The sequence below is a fragment of the Eptatretus burgeri genome, chromosome 2, assembly GCF_056783735.1.
Source record: "Eptatretus burgeri isolate ZD-2024b chromosome 2, Ebu_testis_v1, whole genome shotgun sequence".
NCBI classification, from domain to species: domain Eukaryota; kingdom Metazoa; phylum Chordata; class Myxini; order Myxiniformes; family Myxinidae; genus Eptatretus; species Eptatretus burgeri.
In genome coordinates this window covers 97,280,661-97,300,194 of record NC_140962.1, presented here as the reverse complement: position 1 = coordinate 97,300,194, position 19,534 = coordinate 97,280,661, and the positions used below count along the sequence as shown (strand labels likewise).

Here is a 19,534-nt window from a genome sequence, read left to right as displayed (position 1 = left end):
TTAAGACTCAAATTCCAAATGAGTACCTCTTTCAGTCTGACAATTTCAGTTGTTTTTGATTGTGTTGAAAACAATCACCATGATCGAAAATGACTTGTAAATCATGCAGTCATTGCCCCAATAACCAGTGCTGTTGACTCAATCAATGCATTGATCATGAAATGGTTCCCGAGAGAAGAAAAAGTTGACAAAAGCAGAGACACAGTAGACAATGAAAGGATATATCCAAATATAATTAATTAACAGACTGAATCCCTCTAGATTTCCACCACATTTGCTCAAGTTGAAAATTGGGTCCTGCATCACGTCCCTTCACAACTTTGATTCCAGAAACAGACATTGCAATGGTGTCAGCTATATTATCTGCAACATGAACTGGCATACCACAGAAGCTCAGACTGATACAGGGCCTCATTCTGGAAAGCAACTTTTTATTCCACGGATACCTTTCGCTCCTCCCGATAACATTTTCCCTTTTTCAATGACAAGGAAGCAATTCCCAATAGGGCCAACCTTTGCAGTTACAGCCAACAAAATCCAAGGTCAAACTCTACAAAAAATTAGACAATCTTCCATCCAATATGTTTAGCCATGGTCAACATTATGTCGCAAATTCCAGAGTTGGCTCAGGCAAGCATGTCAAGACTCTGGCACAAAAAGCAACATATGAAAGTAAGGATCGAAAATACACAGGCAATGAAATGCAATGGTATGTGGTATGCAATGAATATTTCAATGTTGTGATGAAAGTAAATTAAAACTCCCTAACTCCAGCTATTCCGGTATTTATCCCGTCCAATGGCCTACACTCTGCTAGCTGCTCGAATGGCAGGAGTGCCTGCTTCTACATAATAAAGCATGACTGTCTGTCCATCCCCAAAATACTCCCTCAGTTTTAGGGCCAGCCCCACCAGACTTTCTGTGGAAGCCTTTGGGGTCCCTGCGGGTGTCTTAAAGTTGTATATGGGAATTTTCATATTGTGACAGTTGTAGCCTGGGATTGTATTTCGTGCACTCGCCGAGGGAATGGAAGCACATGCACACATATATTAATTAGTCAGTTATTTCTTGAGTATTCTGATTAGAGTTATGTAAATTTTATTCATATGGTCAATGTGCATTGTGCATTGTGCATGTAGAAGATAGGGTTTTCCCCTTGCATCCTTCCCCCAACCCACCCCCCAACCCCTCTTCTATTTCCCCATTTCTCAATTTCCTTTTGTCTCTATATACCTCTCTTTATTTCTCCATCTCTTTCTCTCCCAACATTCTCCTGTACCTCATGCCATTCACTGCTATCCACACATTCACAAACATCGCCTCATTTTACACAATCCATTGAAACAACGTTCATGCACTTCGGGCTAACGGTACCACCAACGGCACCGGAGCAGGGGTGGTGGTCATGTGGGGCAGCATGGGGGTAATGAGAAGCTGGCCAGAATGGAAGGTTCGAGAAGTGTCTGCCCTCGTGCAGCAAAAGGATAAAAAGGCGGAGCTGGGCTAATTTCCTTCTCTCTCACCAAAGGACCCAATCTGGCTAAGATCGAAAGAAAGCCTTTCACCAATGACCTTTCCTCCATTTGCAATTCAAGTCCGTATCCTCGCTTCACTATCATCCACACCTTACGCCTTCCTAATTTCACAGATGCATTTTTCTTCTCGTCTGTGCCTTCTCTTCACTTTTCTGTGCGGGATCTTAAACACGACATGGCTTCAGCGCAGTATTTTCAAGCTCCTCTGTGAGGACAGCGCCGCCTTAAAAACGCCAAAGCCTGCCGATATTTGCATGGAATGAGCTGTCCTGAGCCCGCAGAACATCACGCTGGTCAGACAGGTGAGGGACCCCAGACCATTGGGGCTCTGTTGCAAGGGGAGGCACAAGGGTTGAGTTTAGATGCTGAACTGTCTCAAGATTGCTCCAACCAGAGTGATTTCAGGTGTGCTGAGGGCACGACCAAGTCCCTTAACTTTCTCTTATCTACCGATATGATCTTCTCCTTCAACCATTCTTTCTGTGTCCTTCCTCGCCTCTGGATCGATTTATGTATTTTGTGACAAGTAATTGTTCATTAATGTTCCAGGGTCGGGTATGATCGGTAGAGGGTAAGGGGAAATGTACATGTGTTTTTAGTAGTGTAAATTGCTTGCCATGCATGTTCCTCGTTTTCCCGCCATTTTTGTGTGCTTCATCTCCCCGCCAATTCTCGTTTGAAATTCCCCGAGTGCATTTCCTCTAGTTACTTCTTACTCTTTTGATTGCATTGCTTTACGTGTTATAAATTAATGAAATGTTGAATGCGTCCTGATTTACGCTGCTTGCGGTTGGTCCGAAGCGCGTTCCCGGGGCAATTGATCTGAAGTCCACAATCTTAAGGGTAGCTCTTACAGTGGGACCCACGATGTTGGTTGCTTGGCCAATTAATTTAACCACTGTGGGATAATTTGGCACGGTTCCCCGCCTACCACACTTTGCTCACCGGCACAGTAAACTGACTCTGGGTGTGAAGATCCAGCCTGGGATAAGGGTTGGAGAAGGCGTCCGTGGTCTCTCCAAGACATGTCGGCCTTTGGAGTTATTCAGAGGTGATGTCCATAAAAATATGTATCATATAAAACTGAAAAGAAACGACTGGTGTTTCTCATCAATCGTGATGTGTTGCGCCGCAGAAGTATTTGGTCACACCTTCTTTTGGTGCAGCTGATCTCACAATTGTTTGCCAAAAAAACGTTTTCTGAAAACCAATTCCTTTAAAGCGAATTATGTATGAAACTTAAACTATGTAGCTGAAATAAAAGCAAGTAAATTTTCGAGATGCCATTAGCGTTAGCACAAAAACTTGTTGGAATGTTCGAATTCGTATGAACAGTACAGTACAGCACAGTAAAGTACAGTGCGTTGCATATGTAACCGTGCGTCCCATGCGTAGCACGATTACCTTACTTGTCGTACCAAAATATACAATTTGGTGTCTGTCTGACTGACTGAAACCTCGATGCATTCGGTCATTACTTGTTCAATCTCAACCAAACTTTCCAGGTGGACTAAGGGTCATACAACAAAGATTGTAGCAACTTCATATTTCCTCTTCCCTCAGGAGTTTTCTGCATTGGACAAATGCCATGTGAAGGTGTATATATAGCTTATTGTGGTGTTTCATGGGGCACTCCTACCAGAAGTAAAAAAATATCACAACCACAAATAAAATCAGTCAATTCCGTCCAACATCCAATTACCTTTTGAAACAGTAGCTAGTTTTAAGCAGTTCTTTTTAAAGTCGGAAATTACCTTTTTAAACAGTTTGAAACAATCGCTTTTTAAACAGTCTTAACACTAGACTGAAATAAATTTTGAGAAAACCCAGCATCCTTGAGACATTCTATACTTAATGCATCCCCCACAGACGAATGGAGCCGAGCTGCCTCGACTAGCTAGGCTTCTAACTCGGCCACGAGCTCGACTGCAATGATCTTTACTCATAAAGGTGCTTAAATGAGTCTTTATGGATGAATTTATATCCCATTGCTAGTCAGATTTATATCCCATCAGATTATATGTGGCCTGAATATAGATTATATACAAGTTGTTTCTTGGGGCATCATATGCGATTTTCCCAGGTATGGCTTCAAACGTGACATGCGATATTGCCCATGACACCCTTACTGCCCAATTGTGACCTTCACCTGACGCATAACCCCATTCATAATGGTCGCTGGCATTGTTTAATACCAGCCTAAGATAAATTTAGAGAAAATTGTACGTATACATATGTATACCGACAAACGGGCAGTGTATCGGCTAAGAGTTGCTATTCCGCACACCTACCGGAAGTGAAAATTATTATAATGACAAATTAATCAGTCAATTCTGTCTGATGATAATGGCATAATAATAATTATATTGAAAAAATTTGTTTTTACCGTGTCACCATCGGTATGTCACACAAAGAAGCATGACATCGAGCAATTCACCTTCGGTGGACATTTTTTTCCATTCATAATGGTACATCGACAACAATGATACTCGCATAATAATAATAATAATGTTAACGTTATTACTAAACAATAAAATTAATAACAGTATTAACAATAAAAATAGGACCACTGGACCTGTAGCTTATCTGGGCCATGGCCTTATGTTGTAACCCAAATTTGGTAGCATTCTGACTGGTGGGTCTGGAGAAGATGATTTTTGAAGGACTTTACTAAATCCGCCATTTTGACCTCCTTAAACCTACATGACTGGAACGAGCTTTGTAATCCCTGTTACCATGAAGGAGCGGAACCTTGCTGCCAAATTTCAGATGGATTGGCCTAGCGGTTTGGCCTGAGAAGTCGACATAGGAGATGGACGGACGGACAAACGGACGGTGCATGATCACAGTACCTTATCTGGAATTCCAATTACAGATAAGCTAATAATAGAAAGAGGATAATAATAAAATGGATAACAATATGGCCAAATCAAAAGCATCATAGCCTAAGTGAGTGTGAAAATGCATAATTAAGGCAAAAAGGACTGCATATAAATTGAACAACGATGTAGAATGGTGCACACATGCACATACACATGACCCCTCCCCTCCCCCCAACCCCATTGCACCTTCCCCCTCTCTGGCTGCTCCCACAGGGAGTGGTTCTTTCTCACATGTCAAAACCTGAAAAGGATTTGAGCTCATCATGGACAGATTTAAGGGACACAGTAGTTGCAGCCACAGAACCACTTTCTCAGCAAAGCTTATCGTATCCTGATGCAACAAGAAACTGTTTGCAACAATCCATCAATTTTGAAAGGATCTAATAATTTATGCAGTTTACGGGACCACAATGGCCTGAATTTAAAAATAGAAGTGCAGTGTAACACAATCATGTGACTGAAGACCTTAATAGACATATCATAAAATGAGGAGCTTGCTGTAAGCTCTTTATATGGAAGCAAGTTTAACAACCACTGTATTCAACAAATGCAACATCATCACTTGAAAAACAGTTCAACTTTTATGGGCTCACTGCACTCTAATAATAAAGAATTTATATCTGCATTGAAATTCCTTGTGAAATATCAACAGCATATTATAAGAGAGCTGTTTGTCTGTGTATCTGTGTGTGTTGCCATTTTTCGCAGAGATGGCTGAACGGATCTTCGTCAAGCTTTCAGAGGTTCATCAGTGAGTGCCTGGGAGAGCTTTAGGCAAAAAAAAGTTTTTGAACAATTTGAAAAAAAAAGTTGTTTTTGGGGACATTTAAAAATTGCTTTCCAGTGCCTAAGCCTTTGTGGCTTTGCGAAAGGTAATATTAAATGATCCCTGAGCCCATTTCCTAGTGGGTGTAGGGAAGTGTTTTTGCTCCACATAAAAAACAAAAATCAGAATTTATTTATTTATTTTTTCTTCAAAATGCCAATAGAACAGAATTAGAACATCACCATGTGACACCGAGTTATCCCTGCGAGTCATATAGGTATGTGTGTGTGTGTGTTTATATATAACTATGTATATATATATTGTATATATATATATATATATATATATATATATATATATATATATATATATATATATATATATATATATATATATATATATATATATTGTTGTGGATCCGGGGTGGCGGGATTCTCACCCGGTCCTAGGCGCCACCCTCACCACCACCGTCTCCGGGGTTTATAACGCCGGCCGGCTCAGCACAGGCCTCGGGTCACGCGCCTTCATTTGCGATACCAACGTAATCCTTGTACCTTGCCAGTTGGGGAAATATAACCCCTGGTTACAGAATGGTTTTGTCAGATGCCGAGCGTTTTCTGCCAGTCTGTAACCATTTTGGTTTTATATGCCAATCGAACGGATCATTCCTCGACGTGACACAAATTAATCCATAGTGGCAACTTCATACGAATTAACCAGATTTATTGGGGAATATCGGGGATCACAACACAAGCAAAATTCGCGACAATGTGGTTATTAACAATCCTCAACCCGTTCTTAACTAGGGAACCACAGACTACAGGTTTCGAGGGGGTCGCCACCGAAATATGCCTTAAACAACGTGCAGACAAGGACAGACAGCATGCATGCAAGACAATACTTGGTGATGTCTCATGGATGAGAGGACAGTGTCAAAAGCACGAATGTCGCTCACAACAGGCGGATGTCCACGGATTTGAACTCCCAGCTCGAACGCGCCGCGTGGCAAGATGGCGGAGCCGTACTCTTCCTCCTCAAGGCACCGCGTGCACACGCCCTCCTCAGCGCGTTCCGGCCCCACGCAATGTCGACGATGGGCCTCAGCCGATCTCTCCCAAGGTCCAGCACACAAATGCAGGCCTGCCCTGTTCTCCAGACAAGGCCCAAATTGAGGTTCCGGGCTCCGGCAAGCGGATCGGCAAACGTGTCGAGCCGTTGGTGTGAGCAGGGACCGTCAGAGGCTCCGGCATCTCCTCTCCTGCCTCCCCGCCTTGAAGCCCGACTTCCCAACTTCATCCTCTCCGTTTCTTCGTGCCTCCCCTGCCTTTCTTTCGGCTCGTTCCTCACGAAAAACAGACAGCTGTCCCGTGTACAGCCGATCAGTGCCACCACGGTGCTCACAGTTTTACCACACTTTCTTTTCGTTTGCTCCTTCGCCACACGAGCCCGCCTCTCTCAGCGACTATTTCCACACTCTGAACCCTTTTCTCTCTTTTACAGTTTTCTTAAGTTCGCTCGCGCCGAACCAATCGCTCCTCCCCCTTTTCGAAGCCGACAAGCTCCTCCCCTTTACGTCACTTCCTATTGTTGGCGACACCCTCTCAGCCGACTGGGCGGGGCCTCGTCCAGGATGGGGAAGAAGAAGAGGGAGTTCTCGTTCCACCACCACCGCACAACATTAATACAGCCTCTTACACCTCCCGACACATATAACGTCCATTTTACCAAACAACCTAACTATACATGCATTTAATGGGAGATCTGAGCTAATCCTATATTTAGTAGTCCAATAAGGGCCATTTCCGAAACACTACGCCCACTTTTCTCCCGAGGCTCTCCCGAGCCTCCATCTGGGGCAGCCCACGGCAATGGCCCTGTCTAACGTACAGCACAGATCTCCCATTTACTCGAACCCACAACATGGGAAGCACTTAACTCCAAAAATCAAAGTGTCACAGTAAGATTGGCATGCGCCTATCCTCGTGTGTCAGGTCACCAATCTATCAAACAAATTCACACTCTATGCACACTACTTAACATTCTAATTATGGATTTGAACGGGAGGGCATTCAATTTTACTTTTAACACCAATATTTGCATAGGAGCAGGACATTCAAAGGTTCAAAGTTCTTTCACGTGTTCGCTCCTTCATGCCCCCTCCCGGCAATATCGTCCATTCACCCCTGAGAGTTTCTTCACTTCGTGGCCTTTGTGGCCTCTCACCAGGTGAGTTCAGTCGGCCCAGTGGCCTCATCTCACAAAGAGTTCTTCGGCCCACTGAGCCCACAAAATGGCACAAATCTTCGGCCGCAATGGCCCACCAAAACAACTTTGGCCTCAATGTCCCACAAAAATGCTTCGGCCCATATGGCCTACTCACAAGCAGCAGCAGGCAACAAGCCCTGCATTGGACAGCAGGTGACACAGCAATGGTGGCACGGTGATATCGATGGTAAGCAAATGCAGTTTGGAGGTGTTCTTGAGGAATGCAAATGGGTGGGATGACCTCAGACCAGGTGAGATGGAGTGTACCCTTAACCTTCCTTGCCCAACTTGTTTTGGTTAAGTTCTCTTTTTTTTCCCCCTTTTACAGACGGGATGGTGTGTTTCCTACTCAACTGTTATCTTCGTGGATGTGTGCTCATGACATTCTGGTGGCCTCTCTGGCACTTGGAGAGGGTGACCTAGCCTGGCCCTTGCCAACAAATTTTCCCATCAACACCACTCGTACCAGGTGTCATGCATGAATGGTGCGGAGGAGAGTCCATCGAACCTAACCATTTACTTTTAGCTCTCGACAATGCAACAAACCCTGCTATGGCTAGAATGATCCTAATGACCCATTTTTCCCGACCTGGCACACTGATTCCATTCTATTAAACCTGGGCAAGGCCCTTATTTGTCTTTTTCCATTTGGTGGTGCCAGGCATAACTCGCTGGCTGGGGAATGTGACTACTACTAGGCCTCTTTGCCTGCTTCCAATCGGGGGTGGAGGACACTCAGCGACCTCGGGGTTCACTTGAGCGTGCTTCTGGCGCTCCGAATGAAGGGGTGGCTCTCTCTCTTGCCCCCATACTGTGCCCTCATAGCACCTATACTGTGCTCTCATAGCACCCATACTGTGCTCTCAAAGCACCTACACTGTGCTCTCCTGGCACTGAACCTACCGTGCTCTCCTGGCACTAAACCCTACGGTGCTCTCCTGGCACCTCCTCTGACAGCCTTCACCTGCCAGGAACCCCCAAAGCCCTGCTGCCCTGTTTCCTGACTCACCAACTTCCCATACCATGTCACACTACCAACCAGTATCCCCATACCTTGGCCTGCACCTACCCCTCGCAGTCCGCCTGCACAATGAAACAGCAGCCAGAATCCATGTCGAATCCTCGAAGTCCCCCTAACCTACACTAACTTGGTTAAGAGACTCCTACCGACAGGGTACGTTGTTCGCACTCACTCTCCTCATCTGCACAATCACACCATTCACCCAAACACTTTAGTCATTCATTCCACAGTGCCGCACACCCAGCCCACAACACCATCCAACACCTCTCACGTTTATGTGAAAACAAAAACACACCAATCCCTCAGATCCCACTTGGTCATCAAATTTAACTGGTATACTTTTTCATCAAACCCCAATTAATTTGTCACTACGTCCATTGTCCGCTGGCCTCCTCCATACTGCCCTAATCGTTTATTTCCAACAATTTAAACGAGACATCAAAATCTCTTCACTAGCCTCATGAACCTCTGCATGGTTCTAACCAGGCATTTCAATCCTTCCTCAAACAAGCCACTCTTTGTCATCCACTTGTTTCAGGTGTGTTTAACGCTCCGCCTGTAATGTCTCCACCACTTTTTTTTAATCATCACCCAAATCCACTCGTGCCACTCTTATGCCTTCTGTCATCTCTCAATTTGCAATCACTTTCGGTACAACTCTCAATCAAGATTTCTTACATCCCCATATGGCCTGCTTCTTTGGTTCATTGGAAGGGGAGTGAGGGAACGAATCCCTCATTACCCATTACATGACCCCGCCGCCTTTCCGCCATGGCTCAAGGGGGTCACGTCTCAATGGGGGCTGTGATCTACCCCCTCCTTTTCTCCAGGGTTCGCGGAAGTCAGGCAAACCCCAATCGGTGGAATGGCCTCTCCCTCTTCTCCAGGGTTCATGGAAATCAGGTAAACCCCAATAGGTAGAATGGCCTCCCCCTCTTCTCCAGGGTTCATAGAAATCAGGTAAACCCCAAGAGGTGGAACGGCCTCCCCTTCTTCTCCATAACTCCCTGAAGACAGATAAACCCCATTCAGCTCCCCAAACCACTCGTGTGGTCAGAAAGGTTCAAAGACCAAGCGACACACGCCAGTGCCGCCTGCCACTCATCTGCACTCCACTCCAAAGTTCCTGTGAGGCTGATAGAGAAATTAAAATCCAATTTGGAAATTGGATTTCTAAAATCCAATCTAAAACTGCTCCTGGATGCAGCACCTCCAACTCTGTAAGAACCCATGCGGAGCTGTCCATTATGGTTTCCGTCCCCTGGCTCAAGTTCTGTCTTGGTGGCATTTCTATTTCCCCTTGCACCTCAAACCTATTTCCTATGTCACCACTCATTCCATGCTGAGGACTCCCACACACAGCAGGCTGTACACATTCCAAGGTTATGTGTTCATATTCCACACCTTCAACCTTGCCTGTGTACTGACCAACTGCCTCGTACTCCAGGGCTACATTCTCGACCGCCAGGTGAGTAACCACACACGTTTCGGCATCGGCAGCACATACCGGTGCTGTAGTCTGGACTGTGGGCTCACAGCATTCGTTCACAGGCACTCCACACACACACACACACATTCAGGGGTCACACATACGTGCACCCCATCGGACAGATTCTCTTCGTTAACATAAAATTCAATTTCTACCTCAAGCTCATCGTCCGCACCATGCATGCATGTGCCCACGTACCTGTTTCGTTCCAGAGTCACCTTGGTCTGGTTGCTTCTCTCCAGCAGGTTGCTCATCATTGATTTGCCACACTCCTCCGGGGCTGTCAGCTACACATGCTGGACCTGCTCAAAATGTATTTCATTCGTCAACAACCCCATATGCTCCCTCAATGTCTCCATCACCAGGGTTTGCTCTAATTTTGGTGGCATCCGACGAGTGATGTCAATCAAGTTCCGCACCACTAACATTACTCCCTGTGGTGATGTCACACATCCCATATTATTGTGCTGTTCTACTTCCTGGCTCCATTTTCTTTTCCATTTGAGTCGTTCCTGCTCTCCGAGTCTTTTTGGGTCATCTCTTCGAGCATGACCTAATAATATGGGTGTCGGTGTCCTTCGATCCGTCTGTCCATCCGTCCGTTCACAATGAAATTGAAGCGGGAGATCTGATCATTTGTGATCCTGATAGAGGTCGATGAGGCGTATATGATGGTATGACTTTCAAGGTCACCGAAGGTCAAGGTCAAGGTCACGAGGCCTTTGAAGTTACGAAAATGACGATTTTCAAATTCTTTCTCCTCTGCCATTTCTCAAGCGATCTTGAATTTGATTGTAGCATATGAATCTATGTGACAATATCTTAATTTGGTCAGGACGGATTTTCGAATTTCGCTTTCGTTTTCACGTCACGTGACTTCAAAATTTGCAAAAACTGCCCTACCTTCAGGAGGCTATATATTCTTCACTGGGCATGGTAAAAGTTAGTGAATGGTGTCATTGCATAGCAGCTGACCTTGTATATTTATACATTTTCCGCCAAAGGTGCAAAAGTTCCAAACCCGAAATGTAAATGTCGGCATTTATTTTCAAAATATAATTTCGTGCGCGCGCGCGCCAAAATGCCAAGTCATCTTTAACCAAACTGCGCAGTTCGAGCTGCGCAGTAGAACTGCGCAGCAGTCTTCGGTCATAACTGAACATTGAGAACTTGTGGTATTATAGAGATGACCGTCACCCCCACACGGGGGTATTTTTTAGTTGTTCGTTATCTTTCCGGAGTTTTTCCATCTCTGTGTACTCCAACCTTGCTCTCTTCTTTAGCTGGTCAGTTTCAAATTCGTTTTTATTTTTGTCTTCTATCCCACTGTCTCTCTTGTACCTCCTTCTCCAATCTCACAGTTTCCTTCAATTGGCTTATCTCCCTTTCCTGCTTCATTCGTTGTTCTTTCACTATCTCCTCGTACTCCAACCTTGCTTTTTCCTTTAGTTGTTCAATTTCAAATCCATGTTCTTTTTGTTTTCTATCCCACTGTCTCTCTTGTTCTTCATTCTCCAATCTCGTCGCTTCCTTCAATTTGTTGATTTCCTTTTCCTGTTTCATTCCTTGTTCTTTTTGTTTCTTATCCCACTGTCTCTCTTGTTCCTCATTCTCCAATCTCATCGTTTCCTTCAATTGGCTGATTTCCCTTTCCTGTTTCATTCGTGTTTATTTCACTATCTCCTCGTACTCCAACCTTGCTTTCTCCTTTAGTCTTGCTTTGGCTTCTAATTGTTCAATCTTCACAGAGTGGTTCCTTAACGTTTCATTCTCCATTCTCTTTCTTTCCTCTCTTAACATCCTCAGCTCGCTTTGTAATTCCGTCTCTTTGTTTTGGTGTTTCCGTAACTCCGAAGTTTTTTCCCATAATTCCGCTCTCGCCTCCTCACCTCTTTTCGATGCATCGCTCCTAATTTCGTCCATTTTCTTATTGTATTCCTCTGATCGTTCCAGATATTCCTCTTTTCTTTCTATCTCCTGTTCCAGGCGCTCCCTTATCCGATTGCCTGATCTTACCTCTTCCTTCAGTTGTTCTGATTCCACATCGTATTTCCGTTTTTCCTTTTCCAGATTTATTTTTGCATTATTCTTCCAAGTTCTCTCTATCCCAGGAATTACTAATTTGCTCTTCCTCTATTCTTTCATTCAGTTTGCTCTTCTCTTGTTCCAACTCATAGGTACTCCACTCTACTTTACTCATTTCTCCCTGTAGTTCTTCGAACTGTCTTGACTTTTCCAACAATTCTTCCTTCCTTTCCTCCAGATGTTCCTCTCCTCTTTTTATCTTCGGTTCTAGGCTTTCTCTTATCTGATTGCCTAATCTTAACTCTTTCTTCAGTAGTTCCAATTCCCGTTTCGTTAGAGGAGATAGTGAAAGAACAACGAATGAAGCAGGAAAGGAAGATAAACCAATTGAAGGAAACGGTGAGATTGGAGAAGGAAGAACAAGAGAGACAGTGGGATAGAAGACAAAAAGAAAATGAATTTGAAACTGACCAGCTAAAGAAGAGAGCATGGTTGGAGTACACGGAGATGGAAAAACTCTGGAAAGATAACGAACAACTAAAAAGGCTCGGAGAGGAAGAACGACTCAAATGGAAAAGAAAATGGAGTCAGGAAGAAGCCGCCAAAAACCCACGGCTCCATTTTCTTTATAATTTGCAAGTTTTTCCTCCGACCCGCTCAAACATAAAATCAAATCAAATTTGGACCGTTTTTTTTTTTAACCAATGTCCAGGGTGCGAAATGCACCACTGGTCCAAATATCCCACTCCTGACACCAAACTGTTGCGGATCCGGGGTGGCGGGATTCTCACCAGGTCCAAGGCGCCACCCTCACCACCACCGTCTCCGGGGTTTATAACGCCGGCCGGCTCAGCACAGGCCTCGGGTCACGCGTCTTCAATCGCGATACCAACGTAATCCTTGTACCTTGCCAGTTGGAGAAATAGAACCCCTGGTTACAGACTGGTTTTGTCAGATGCCGAGCGTTTTCTACCTGTCTGTAACCATTTTGGTTTTATATGCCAATCAAACGGATCGTTCCTCGACGCGACACTAATTAATCCATAGCGGCAACTTCATACGAATTAACCAGATTTATTGGGGAATATCGGGGATCACAACACAAGCAAAATTCGCGACAATGTGGTTAACAATCCTCAACCCGTTCTTAACTAGGGAACCACGGACTACAGGTTTCGAGGGGGTCGCTACCGAAATATGCCTTAAACAATGTGCAGACAAGGACAGACAGCATGCATGCAAGACAGAATACTTGGTGATGTCTCATGGACGAGAGGACAGTGTCAAAAGCACGAATGTCGCTCGCAACAGGTGGATGTCCACGGATTCGAACTCCCAGCTCGAACGCGCCGCATGGCAAGATGGCGGCGCCGTACTCTTCCTCCTCAAGGCAACGCGTGCGCACGCCCTCCTCAGCGCGTTCCAGCCCCGCGCAATGTCGACGATGAGCCTCAGCCGATCTCTCCCAAGGTCCAGCACACAAATCCAGGCCTGCCCTGTTCTCCAGGCAAGGCCCAAATCGAGGTGCCGGGCTCCGGCAAGCGGATCGGCAAGCGTGTCGAGCCGTTGGTGTGAGCAGGGACCGTCAGAGGCTCCGGCATCTCCTCTCCTGCCTTCCCGCCTCGAAGCCCGACTTCCCAACTCCGTCCTTTCAGTTTCTCCGTGCCTTCCCTGCCTTTCTTTTGGCTCGTTCCTCAAGAAAAACAGACACAGCTGTCCCGTGTACAGCCGACCGGCGCCACCACAGCACTCACAGTTTCACCACACTTTCTTTTCATTCGCTCCTTCGACGCACGAGCCCGCCTCTCTCAGCGACTATTTCCACACTCTGAACCCTTTTCTCTCTTTTACAGTTTTCTTACGTTCACTCACACCGAACCACTCGCTCTTCCCCCTTTTCGAAGCCGACAAGCTCCTCCCCTTCGCATCACTTCCTCTTGTTGGTCACACCCTCTCAGCCGACTGGGCGGGGCCTCGTCCGGGATGGGGAAGAAGAGGGAGTTCTCGTTCCACCAACACCGCACAACAATAATACAGCCTCATACACCTCCCGACATACATATAACGTCCATTTTACCACACAACCCAACTGTACATGCATTTAATGGGGGATCTGAGCTAATCCTATATTTAGTAGTCCAATAAGGGCCATTTCCATAACAATATATATAAAAATGTAAATATAAATATGGATATATATATATATATATATATATATATATATATATATATATATATATATATATATATATATATATATATATATATATATATGTACATGTGTGTCTTCTTCTTTCGGCTGCTCCCGTAAGGGGTCGCCACAGCAGATCATCCGTTATGATCCGCATAGTGATTTGGCACATGTTTTACACCGGATGCCCTTCCTGACGCAACCCTGGTCGCCTCTTACAACACAGGGATATGGTACACCTATTTTAACCGGGGTATACACCGGCCCAGTACACTGGTACTCACTTTGCCGACCTCGGAAGGATGACAGGCTGAGTCAACCCCCTGGTGTATTAATTCAGTGGCCCAATGGGGCTTGAACTCAGGACCTTTTGGATCCCAAGCCGCTGCCCGAACCACTGCGCCAACACCAGGCTATATATGTACATGTGTGTGTATATACAGTAGACTAGGCGTAAGTCGTCACCATCGGGACCGAGAAAAAAGTGACGACTTAGAAATGTGACGACTTACGTGTATGCGAACATTCATGATGACTGTGGGGTGAAGGATGAAGTCGCGCGTGGCCTGGACACATATGTGTGAGAGCCGGCTATTGTACCAAAAGGAAAACACAATCCTCGGGGCATAGGTAGGGGTGAGTTGGGGAGTTGGAACGTGATCAAGCAAAGATGGAATTCATGAATCAGTTTATCAAACGTAAAGATAATGAACAACTCTGTAAAACAACTCGTATACCATCGGTGATGGTATGGTGACAAATTACATGACACACAGTCATCGTGGTGATGATTACCACTCAATGCCTATGTGTAAGTGAGTGCGGTGATGTACAAAACAAGCCAATATAAAACCATGATCGGACTTCAACACTAAGCTCGATCGATCCTTTACTTCTTCGCGAAGTAATCCGTTATGTTTGACTGCCTCAAACTCTTGGGCATCTGGTGCATGAGAAAGGATTCAAACTGGTCATAGCATTCCATGATGTTGGCTGGGCAATCCTCCACCGAAAGACAGTATCGGCCGAATCGGCCGAAACCGAATATTTGGCTGAGCCGACATTTGCCGAAACCAGATGATGAGCGCGTCATCGACATCTTCAAAGGACACACATTTTACGCATTTCACACTTCCCACCGGCCTCACGATCTTCTCCACTTGTCCAAATATCTTGCCCTTATTCTTCAAGATATCGTTCAATGTCTGCCGTTCGATGTCCAACTTCTCAGCTATGTCTGTTTTCTTCATCAGTGGATTTGCCTCGCAAAACTGGATCATGTCGTATTTTTCTTGGTAGGTTTTAGTTGTAAGCTTACGCTTAGTCGCCATTGTCCTGCCTGCAGTGCGATCAACGTGTGTACGCAGTTATAAATAGCCTATCACTGGCGGTGTACACCAATGAGCGAGCATCACGATTCCATGAAATCGGGCTTCTCACGAGGCAGCAGTTCCGTGTGACGAGTTAGGAGTGGTAATTTACTTGAGTTTCCATTACGTGGTAACGGACAACATCTGACGACTTAGACGAAGTGACGACTTAGAGATGACGACTTACAGAGAGATGACCCCTTATTCAAAGGGATTTAACATGAGATAAATTCGGGACTTTTTGACGCTGCAGACTTAAGCGAAGTGACGAGTTACACGCTGCCGACTTACACCCAGTCTACTGTATATATATATAATATATATATATGTATATATATATATAATATATATGTATATAAAATATATGTATATATATATATATATATGTGTATATATATGTATATATATATATATATATATATATATATATATATATATATATATATATATATATATATATATATATATAAATAAATATATATATATATAAATATATGTGTATATATAAATATATATATATATATATATATATATATATATATGTATATTATATGTATTTATTTATATACATATATACATATATATATATATATATATATATATACATATATTGTTGCGGTTCTGGAAACCGCATCCCTCCAAAGCAATGGCATCCATCATACAGTGGTCCCCAGATAGTTACTTCTTCAACATACGTACAGTTAGACCTTTCCCTCATGTCTAATGGGTCAAACGGGTCGAAGTGCGTTGTGTGGATGTCATGGTTAGATCTGATTATATCTCTATCTTCATTCCAACTCTTTTCCTCTTATTCCTGAAAAATCAAAGCAGGCACTGCACTCAGACGGCTGCCTGTAAAAGCTGCAGCCACATCCTACACTATAAGTATGCATCTTTACGAAGGCCAACCAGAGAAGCAAACAATAAACAACCTTGATGCCAACACTGTACAGGATGCATGCGGCGCGTTCTTTTCAACCTTTATTGCATCTAATAAATATATCCAATCCTTTCCTTCAATTCATGACACAGATCAGGGCCGGCACCACACACACCACCGCCTGTGAAGATCACCACGGGGATAGATAACCGCACGCTCAATGGCGGACCAGCGCGCAGCCCCGTGATAATTTATCATCGCACAGAAAGGGGCACGAATAGCACACATCTTCATTCAGGTCTGCACGCTGGTTCACAACGGTGTCTTACCGCCGGTCTTCACTCACCACCACGGTCACAAATGTCTCCCGTGGACGGCGGGCATCCTCCTGCACCTCCGCCTCAATACAACTGTTACCAAGCAGAGACGTGCTGTGCAGCCCAGATCAACGAAGCAAGGCGATTCATATCATGGGGTTCGGAGTGAGACGATTCCGCAGCTTGGACATGTCTTGCCGGATGTAAAGTAAGGCCGCTTCCGGCCATGACAGTCAGGTCTAGTGGTGGCCGGGGCCCAATGGGAGCGCCCGATTCGGGTGACGACGCATCGCTTTGAGGCGGCGCCCCACCCTGCACCGACTACAGTCGGGACTATAAAGGACAGATCACGAAGCCATCCAGAGTTGTGGAGTCGTGGTCATCCTAATCTTCCTTGCCTGGTTTTGGATTGTTCTCTGCGTGTGCCTGCTGCCCTGTTTTCTTCTTCACACACTCGTCGCCTTCTCCACCCATCCGCCTGACTCCGCTTTCTCCACCCACCCACCTGACTCCGCCTGCTGCTGGCACTCCGCCCACTTGCTCTCAACTTCGCCTTCTCCACCCATTCGCCGCTGGCTCCACCCACTAACCGCTGACTCCACACAATGTCCCTCCCTCACTCCTGATGGTCGTGCCCCTTCTCTGAATCGGCGCAGATGCTTTGCTGCACCGTAGCCAAGCAGGAGACGATGCACCAACTATCAAGGAGGGATGGTACAGCGAAGCATCCCCCCAAAACGTACTGGGTGGCGCGGTCAATCGTACAAGGTATTACGAGACCGTTCACCTCATCTCCTCTTCTTTTTGCTCATTATCTCTTCTTCATCAGGTTGTGTGTGTGTGTGTGTGTGTGTGTGTGTGTGTGTGTGTGTGTGTGTGTGTGTGTGTGTGTGTGTGTGTGTGTGTGTGTGTGTGTGTGTGTGTGTGTGCGCGCGCGCATGCGTCTCATGGCACCTGTCCTCGCTAAAATTAAGATTGCAGAATATATATCGGGATAAGTCTGCTCTGTGTCTGCTTTTGTAAATTGCTTGTTTTATTGTCGCACCACACTTTTCTTTCTATCTCTACTTACACACAACAATAAACTATTAACAAGTCTGAAGACGATGATGGTTCACGAGCTGTATTTGACGATGTAGATTGTTTCAGAAGTCAAGGATGAGACAATGTGATAATGTTTGACCAAGTTATAAAAATGATCAACATGATGTGGTACGAGTGACAGGTAATTAGCTGCAAAATGTCAAAAACCCGGTTTCGTTCAACAACTTTCAAAATTTGACCTTTGCATAACCTTTAAAGGTCACAAAACAATGTTGTGGACATTAAAATAAGGAAACAGGATACGTGCTATAGCTTATTGGAGTTAGTTCATCGAAGAAGGTCGAAAACCCGGTTCGATTCCCACAACTTTGAAAATTTGACCTTTGCGAACTTTAAAGGTCAAAGGTCAAGGATAATGACCTTTGGTGCAAAACTTCCTCTGGAACATTCCAGGAACAATATAACGTCATATAGGCTTTATGGCATTTCACACTCCTTGGAATTATCCATACTTTGATGAAATCGGCGTAAAAACAAATTTGAAGGGGGCGCCAAGGGCAAGGTGTTGGAGATAGAGCAAAATGGTTTCAAGACTTTAGGTGGGGAATGACCTCAAGATTATGCACAAAAAATATTGTCATCCAAGCTCTCAATGTTTGGGCAGTCGTATGATTTGTATGTCAAAATTCGAAATTTTCTAAGTTCGTGACCTTGTGACCTTGACCTTGGGACTAAAATGAAAAAAAAAATCGAGCTCTGTGGAGCTATGCAGGTGCCATTGGGCGAACCAGATACCGAAACCCCTGCGAGATTCGACATACCCCCTCAGAGAAGATGCAAATTGAAATCGGCTACCCCTAAAAACACAATTCGCAATTTTCTAAGTTCGTGACCTTGTGGCCTTGACCTTGGGACGAAAATGAAAAATTGAGCTCTGTGGGACTATGCAGGTGCCATTGGGCTAACCAAATACTGAAACCCCTGCCAGATTCGACAAACCCCTCGGAGAAGAAATTTTTTTTTTTATGTCAAAATCGCAATTTTCTAAGTTCGTGACCTTGTGACCTTGACCTTGGGACGAAAATGAAAAATCGTTCTCCGTGGGGCTATGCAGGTGCCATTGGGCTCACCAAAATACCTAAACCCCTGTCAGATTCGACAAAACCCCTAGGAGAAGATGCAAATTGAAATTGGCTACCCCCTAAAAACACGTTTTTTTGGGCGTGGCTCCGCCCATAATGGGCGGACCACACCCATTTTCAGCAAAACAACTAAATCATGATATAAACCTCCCACCAAAATTTCATCAGGATCGGATCAAAACCCACGGAGCTATGCTCGGGACAGACAGACCGACAGACAGACCAACAGATAGACAGACACACAACAATAACTAATATAGTGGTCACTTATATTTTTCGTGAAAATATTTTTTCGTGAACCAATTGTGCCACAATTTTCTTCGTTTGCCTGTAATAAATCCTTATGTAGAAATGTTCTCAGCTCGTTTTTGACTTTTCTTTCATTGATCCAGCATGGTCCATATCCTAGCCAAGCAGGGACTTTATTCCCAACGATCCGTTCCTTTTAACCGGTAAGTCCTTGGCAGTGTTGCTCGGCTGCATCTGATCTGGTAAGTTGATCCGGTTCGGACAAGGCGTACCAAAGGCGTGTCCCCCGATAATTAGGTCACGTGATTATTTTTAGGTAACCGATATTAGATGGAGGACCCAAAGTCATGTGGTTGAG

General features: G+C 44.8%; 1 protein-coding gene and 1 long non-coding RNA gene across 2 annotated transcripts in view; one reads left to right on the top strand and one right to left on the bottom strand.

Annotated features, from left to right (window-relative positions):
* Positions 1–19,534, bottom strand: part of LOC147032632 (inositol 1,4,5-trisphosphate-gated calcium channel ITPR1-like) — a 578,387-nt gene that overhangs the window by 109,374 nt on the left and 449,479 nt on the right. The gene's annotated exons all lie outside the window — the stretch shown is intronic.
* LOC147032636 (uncharacterized) lies at positions 3,402–5,371 on the top strand. Its single transcript, XR_015055263.1, has 2 exons — positions 3,402–3,485; positions 5,126–5,371. It is a non-coding gene; the product is annotated as an uncharacterized LOC147032636 (long non-coding RNA).